Source organism: Lynx canadensis, chromosome D2 (assembly GCF_007474595.2).
Source record: "Lynx canadensis isolate LIC74 chromosome D2, mLynCan4.pri.v2, whole genome shotgun sequence".
Taxonomy (NCBI): domain Eukaryota; kingdom Metazoa; phylum Chordata; class Mammalia; order Carnivora; family Felidae; genus Lynx; species Lynx canadensis.
In genome coordinates this window covers 69,686,519-69,694,892 of record NC_044313.2, presented here as the reverse complement: position 1 = coordinate 69,694,892, position 8,374 = coordinate 69,686,519, and positions in this window count along the sequence as shown.

Genomic DNA, 8,374 nt, shown 5'->3' with positions numbered 1-8,374 from the left:
TCACTCTGCCTGTGGTCTATGGTCGGGCACAGTTCGAAATCCGTGTGTCTCCGTCGAGACTTACGGAAACATGTTTCTCATTAGTTTCTAGGGGTAATTCTACCTCCTGTGGGTCCTGGCTCTGAGTTTATACTGAGGCTGAGTCAAACCAGGGCCGCCGTGTCCTTAGTAGCAGGCAATGCGATCCTTTGATATCGTCCTAGAGCTGTTTGCTCCCTTGACCTTCGTCTCTCAGGTCAGCTCGCGCTAAGACTGCAGCGGGCCACTGGAGGTTTCCTGACTTAGGGAGGCCACCATTTCTGCAATTCTCTCCTTCCATTTCCATCCACTTATGGAAACGCTAGAATTTTATTTCTGAATTTTATGGGAGAAAACAACCCCTCGGATAGAATGATCAAGGCAGCTCATTCACGAATAACAAGGCAATTAGGACCTTCTCCTGCATTTCATTTTGGCTGTCACTTCGACGTTACTCAGTATCTTTTATTGAATAATAAGTGTATTTATTTATTTATGCTTTTATGAGGGTCCATTTTGCTTTAAGATACGCTGCTATCATTGAGAAGAATAAGGGAGGTTTTTTTGGTTCATGATTTCTCAGGCCTAGCACACACAATTCCTGAGAAAGGAGGAGGAACTGTCATAGTGTTTGTTATAGTGACATTTGTTATAGTGACAAAGAGCTGTTGGGAGACAAACTTGGTTTTTGTTTTGACACTCAGTATCTGTTTTCCCCTTTCTCCCTCAGCACCTGAAGATTTCATTTCTTTCTTTTTTTTTTTAACTAGCAGTTTTTCTTTTCTTTGAAAGAATTTTTTTTAATGTTTGTTTTTGAGAGAGACAGAGAAAGAGACAGAGCACAAGCAGGGGAGGGTCAGAGAGAGCAGGAGACACAGAATCTGAAGCAGGCTCCAGGCTCTGAGCCATCAGCACAGAGCCCGATGCAGGGTTCAAACCCACAAACTGTGAGACCATGACCTGAGTCGAAGTCAGATATTTAACCGACTGAGTCACGCAGGCATCCCTAATGGTTTTTCTTTTAAATGTTTATTTATTTTTGAGGGGGGGGAGGGGCACAGAGAGAGGGAGAGAGAGAATCCCAAGCAGGCCCCGAGATGACAGCAGACAGCCCGATGTGGGGCTCAAACTCATGAACCGCGAGACTGTGACCTGAGCTGAAGTCAGATGCCCAACTGGCTGAGCCACCCAGGAACCCCTAAAAATATTGGGATAGGGGGCGTCTGGGATTGTGGGGCATCAGACTTCAGCTCAGGTTATGCTCTCATTGTTGGTGAGTTCGAGCCCCACGTCGGACTCACTGTTGTCAGCGCAGAGCCCGCTTCAGATCCTGTCTCCCTCTCCTTCTCTCTCTGCCCCTCCCCTGCTCATGCTCTCTCCCTCAAAAATAAATAAAACATTTAAAAATAAATAAATAAATCAAATTTTGGAATGGGTTTTAGAAATGTCAAGGCTTATAAGAAGCCTCGGAATAGCTCGGCAAGAGCCCCATGAGTTATTATTGTGCGTAACGCCCTGTGATAATGCCATCCACGGCGACATATGTCCCTGTGCTTCTGGCTCAAGGACGTTCTGTTTCTGCAGATACTGTGGCCAGCTACTGGCAAAAGAAATATCGGCTTTGCAAAAAACAGACTGACTTTTATATATTTCTACCAAATGCAATAATAGAGATAAACATGGGACAAGGTTTCTGTGGGACTCTTTTCTGACTTTGCCCGGGACTTTCAACCAACCAACTGAATGCTGCTCGGAGAGGGTGATTTTTAAAAACTTGTAATTATTGAACACAGCATGCACGTTCCGTGGACGGCACGATGACCCTTTTGTTTAGAAAAAGGGACTGGCATCTGTTTTCTATCAACGGTTTTCACCATCGTGCTCCTTGCTTCAGCAAAGGCCACCCTGTGCGCTCAAAGTTTCTTGTATCTGGAAGGCATCCTGCCACCCCTTGGAGCGGAACACCGTGCATGCTCTTTGAGCAAAGAGAGCTGGTATCGCGTGCTAACAGACAGATGCTCAGGACGCCCTTCGTGTATCCACGAAAGCTAAGCCTATTGTGACCGAGCAAAGGGATCTAAGGAGCACGTATCTTGGGTCCGATTTCCTTTCCTCCCTGCTTGTGGTCCACACGCATTAGAGACAGAAGGCCCAAACATGAACGTGGGCCAGAAGCTGTGCTGGGCACTTGGGGAACACAGAGGTGGGTAGGACTTGACCCCCTCCCCGCTGGTAGGTCATTCCTGGTCTGCAGGGGACACCCACAGTGGGCAGGAGTGCACGCACAGTAGAGGCAGTACTGTGATCCAGCTAGGCTAGGGGATGGTTCCAAGCGAGAGGACAGCAGCCCGGCTCCGGGCTGCGTCCCGAGAACACGCTGAGAGGTGAGCAGGGCCCTACTGAGTTCTGGGTGTTTTCCCGGGAGCAAGGAGGAGGCCTGACTATATTTGAAGCAGGAGGGCCACAGAGCACCTGTCATAGTTGGGATCTGGGTGGGGGCACATGCAGACACGATTCCCCTCTGCAGTGTGCTGTCGAGGAGCTCAGGAGAGGCCGGGAAGGGGACACGGGGCTGGGTGCAGAAATGGTGACGGAATCCACGAGCACACAACATGAGGTGTGTGCAGAGTGGGATGAAAGTACTGAGTGCCAAAGACGCCAATGTTCAAGGCCAAACAGAGGAGAAGAGCACGGACGTGGGACTGGCAAGGGTGGCCGGGAAGGCAGGGGAAAGCCAGAGGGTAACCGTGCCCAGAGCGAAGGAGTGGGTTCATAAAGGAGGCATGGCCGGGAGCCTCCGGTGCTGCAGAGACCTCCCACAGGAGAAAGACCCCGGTGTCCCCGGGGCTGGCGCTGTCCCAGCACAGGTGCCAGCACAGTGGTGGGAGGAGGAAACTCCTTCCAGCAGTGTGTTGAGAAGTGAGCACAGGGGAGACCTTCTGGGTGGCCGACTGTCTTTGTAGAACCTAGAAGGTCAACTGCGGGGGCTGACAGAGGAAGCTAAATCGTATGGATGGTTGGCTTCTGATGAGTTCGGAAGACAGAGGAGCATGTTGACATGCTGAAAGGAAGGAGGAGGACAGAGAGCTTCCTAGAAGCCAGGTCCTGATGTGGCCTGGAGGGACTCCTCCGGACGGTCTCCTTCTTCTCCGAATGCTGGGCTTTGTCGGAAAATCAGATCAGTGAAGTCTCAGGCTGACCGGCCCCACCTCATCTGCATCCTACCGGCCTCTCCATCCACCCCATTGGACCAGGACTGAGCCACATGTGACTTGCCTTCAAAGCCCCAGAGTTAGGGAAGGAATCACATAATTGCACAGGGCAAGGCAGCCCAGAGAAGCTGCGTGATAGGGTTAGAATCACACAGCTAGCTGGAGGTGAACTGCAGACTAGAATACAGGTCTCCAGACTTTAAATCCAATGCCACTGCATCACATGATCCTACGTTTGTTCCACGTGGTTCAGCGGCCTGCCCCTGGAAAGAGCGATTTCCCTCCTGGTGGAGTTCTATTGGTGGTGCACAGAGAGAGCTCCTCCTTGAGAACATCACTGGGCTGTGTTCTTCCATCCAGGGCCACCATTCAGGGATGGCGGAAGTCTCTAAGTCTCTCTCTCCTATCTGTATTTCTTTCACGCGCTCCCTCTCCCTCTCTTTGTCCCCTCGGCTCTTTGTCCCCTTCCAGAAAGGCACTGCGGGGCTGGGAAAGTGCCCCAGGCGAGCGTCAGTGGCAAGCACAGCCTCCTGCTGATTCACAGCTGTGGTGCCCCCACAGCTCCCACACTGGCACTTGGCAGGCCGTCTTGGCTGGCCGTAGAATGGTGCTTTGTTACCATGAATGATCCGGAGTACTGAGTCGAGCTGGCACCACTGACCCCAGGACTCGTGCCAAGCGGCATCCTGCTCTGGTACTTTCTGAAGCCCCGGCACCTCAGGGCACTGCGTGGCTCCACACAGGGCAGGGCAGAGAAGAGCCTGGAGCGTTTCAGATACAGGTGTCTCTGGCCCGCAGCTCCCTCCCGGTAGGGTCTGAGGGGTTTGGTCTAAGGATCTATGGGAAGATTTTCACTCTCTGGGTTGCGTGCAGCTCTTTGCATGTGACCACAGGGCTGCAACTGATGTCAGGGCTGGGGGGGGCGGGGTGCGGGCAGCCCTGTGAGCAGAGACAGTGGGGAGGTAGGTCAGCTCTGCTCTCTGAGGTCTCCCTCAGAGTCCATGCACGTCTTTATTTAGAGAATCCCCCCCCCCCTTACGTTGTCCTTTATTGAGGGCTTACAACGCATCAAACACTGCTGTCACGTACAGGAATTTCAGTCCATCGGCCATTGTAGACTTTGCGTCCAGCAGAGTTAAAATACTCGGGGCACAGCCACCCTTCGTGTGCAAAGCTGGCCCAGGTCAGCAGGCAGCTGCTCGCACGCAGGGGAGGAAGTCCTCGCTGCACGATAATATGTATCCTCCTCTCTGGACCTGAAATCTCACCGAGGAATATCACTCCTTAAGCTTAAAGCTCTCATGGGCTTCAAAATGTCAATACTTGCTTTACAAGTTTACTTATTTATTTTTGAGAGAGAGAGAGAGAGAGAGAGAATACCAAACAGGCTCTGCACTGTCCGCACGGAGCCTGATGTGGGGCTCGAACTCACGAGCCATGAATAATGAATGACCTGAGCTGAAACCAAGAGCAGGACACTTAACCGACCGAACCACCCAGGTGCCCCAAGATGATAATAACTTTTAAGTGTCATTAGTCATTTATACTATTATAAGAATAATTTTCAGGTTACTTGATAGCATGATAGAATCTCAAGGTTGAGAAGGACTCCACTTCCTCCAGCCAGGACTTGAATATCTTTATTCAGCTTCTGCTCAAACAGGGAGCAGTGAGGATTGTGTTCATCACTCTCAGCTGCCCGGTTTGGGTTGTTTAAAAATCTGTTTCACGGGGATGAGAAAACCAAACGTGTAGGGTTGCCTGAGCATTAAATGAGCTCTTTGTAAAGTATGACTTGATATTTTGAAGGAGTAGGGTGAAATCAGAAAACAATCTTCTTTTTTTCTTTAAATGAATTAATTTATTTTTGAGAGAGAGTGTGTGAGCAGGGGGAGGGGCAGAGAGAGAGGAGAGAGAATCACGCTATCGGCGCAGAGCCTGACGCGGGGCTCGAACTCACGAACCGTGAGATCATGACCTGAGCCGAAATCAAGCGTCAGACGCTTGACTGACTGAACTACCCAGGTGCCCCGGAAAGCAACCTGATTTTTGTCTTTCATTGTCATTCAAAGACTAGGTCTCATTCATCCCCGACCCTGGATGAGAAGTCGGGTGGGCCTCTTGCCGTCACTGGTCTTCCCCAGGAAATAAATCCGCTGGCATTGGAGGTCAAGAAACACACTCTCCATACAGTAATTAAAATGTCCTGTCCAAGGTTCAGATGAGCAATGTGAAGCTGAATCCACTGAACACGGGGGTCCAAGCAAATGCCCATGTGGTTGTTAATGATTTGGGGTATCACCCTCGCAGTCAGGGAAGGAGTGGGGACCTGTCTGGAAATATACCTATTTCACTCAACCAAGCTGATGTCTCTACTATTAAAAAGTTGGAAATTAACGGACAGATTAGCCTACTTAAATGTACTCAAACTCAGCTCAAACTGTGTTTTGTGAAATTGATGGCTACCGCCCTAAGAACTCTCGCCCCATCAAAGATGAGTGAAAGCAAGTATTCTTGAAACTAAGAAAAAAACACGAACACGCATTATCATTTTGACTGAATTAACAGAAACCAGTCACTAAGGTCGATGGTAATTAATTCAATATTATTTATCTGCTTATGCTCTCTCTCAGGTCTCTCTCTGGTCTCACAGATCATGTACTTTTTACTAAAGGCTTTATCGAGGTATTTATTTATTTATTTATTTATTATTTTATTATTTATTATTTATATATAGAGAGAGAGTGAGAGACCGTGCGTGTGCATGCGAGCAGGGGAGGGGTAGAGGCAGAGAGAGAGAGAGAGAGAGAGAGAGAATCTTAAGCAGGGTCCACGATCAGCGTGGAGCCTGACTCGGGGCTCGATCCCACCACTCTGGTATCGTGATCTGATCTGAAATCAAGAGTCAGACGCTGAATGACCTGGGCCACCCAGGCGCCCCTCTTGAGGTATAATTTAAACATCACAAAACACACCCACTGTAAGAGTACAAACAAATACTCCTTAGTAAATGTATAGAGTTTCACAACCATCGCCACGATCCAATTTTAGAATATTTCCATCACCCCACACTGTTCTCACGCTATTCCATGAATCCTCACTTCCGTTTCTAGCCCCCCAGCGACTGCAGATCTGTTTTTTGTCTCTAGGGATTTGCCTTTCAAAAGAGCTTTATGCACATGTGAAATTGAAAAAGCGTATATCAACAGTTTATTTTACAATATTTACATTTCATTGTGATGAATTTTGTTAACCTATTCCCCAGTTATGGGTTGGGTTCATTTTTCCTTCCGGCTTTATAAATAAATCTTCTACGGAGCATCATATACAAGTCTTGTGTGTGTATCATGTATTTTCATTTTTCCTAGGTAGGTCATTGAGAGTGGATTTGCTGATGTACATGGTAAGTATGTGTTTAACTTTTAAAGGAAACCCAACTGTTTTTCAAGTAATGGTACATTACTTTCCCCCCAGCAATGGATGAGGGTTGCAGTTTCTATACATCTTCACCAGCACTGGGTGTTGTCAGTCTTTTTCATGATAACCATTCCAGTGGGTCTGTGTGGTATCCCACTATGGCTTCAATGTGACAATGTGTGCATTTCATTAATGACTGGTGACATTCAGCATCTTTTCATGTGCTTATTTCCATTGGCGTATCTTCTTCAGAGAAAGGTCTAGTGAAATCTTAGCGCATTTAGAAAATTGGGTTGTTTACATTAAAAAAAAAAATTTTAAAAAGGGGAGGGCACCTGGGTGGCCCAGTTGGTTAAGCGTCCAGTGTCAGCTCAGGTCACGATCTCACTGTTCATGAGTTTGAGCCTCTTATTGGGCTCTGTGCTGACAGCTCGGAGCCTGGAGCCTGCTTCGGATTCTGTGCCCCCTTCTCTGCCCCTCCCCCACCCTCTCTCAAAAAGAAAGAAATATTTAAAAAAATTAGAAAATCAGGTTGTTGGTTTCCCTATTGAGTTGTAGTTCCTTACATATTCTGGAAACGAATCATTTGTCAGACGTCTGATTTGCAAATATTTTCTTCCAGTTTGTGGCTTTTCTTTTTATTATTATAATGGTGTCTTTTTAAAATTTTTTTTTTTCAACGTTTATTTATTTTTGGGACAGAGAGAGACAGAGCATGAACGGGGGAGGGGCAGAGAGAGAGGGAGACACAGAATCGGAAACAGGCTCCAGGCTCCGAGCCATCAGCCCAGAGCCTGACGCGGGGCTCGAACTCACGGACCGCGAGATCGTGACCTGGCTGAAGTCGGACGCTTAACCGACTGCGCCACCCAGGCGCCCCATAATGGTGTCTTTTGAAAAGCAAATATTTTAATTCCAATGAAGTCTAATTTGCCAAAGTTTTCTTTTATGAATTGTGCTTTTGGTGCCATATCTAAGAAATCTTTGCCTAATTTAAGATCACAAAGAATGACTCCTATGTTTTGTTTTAAAAGATTGATCATTTCAGTTCTTACATTTAGGTATGACATATTTTGAGTCGATTTCTGTATATGGTATGACATGACTGTTTTTGTTTTTGTATATAGCTATATGGATATTCAATCATCCCAGTCCCATTTGTTGAGAAGACTATCCTTTCCTCCATCGAATTGATTTGGCACCTTTGTAAAAAATCAATCGACTATAAATGGAGGCGTTTATTTCCTGACTTCTGCTCAATTTATCTGCATGTTTGTCTTTAAGCCAAAACCATACTCTATTGATTACTATAGCTCATACTAAGTTTTGAAATCAAGCAGAGTAAGTATTCTTACTTTGTTCTTTAGGTAGAGTTTATGCACAATATTCAGGAGTTTTTGTTGTGCACAGATTCAGGTCATCTATGAACCTATCAATAGGTTTACTCCTTCCTTTACAGTCTGTTTGCATTTAATGGCTTTTTCTTGCCTCCGTTACACTGGGTAGAACCTCTAGTGTAGTGTTGAACAGAAATGGTGAGCACTGATATCTTTGCCTTATTCCTGATCTTTGGGGGAAAGGATTCAGCCTTTTACCATGGCTCTTACCAGTAAGTATGACAGTTGTGGGTTTCTTTTAACTGCCTTTTATAAAGTTGAGAAAGTTTCCTTTTACTCTCAGTCTTTCAAGAGTTTTGATCATGAATGATGTTGGATTTTGTTGGAGAT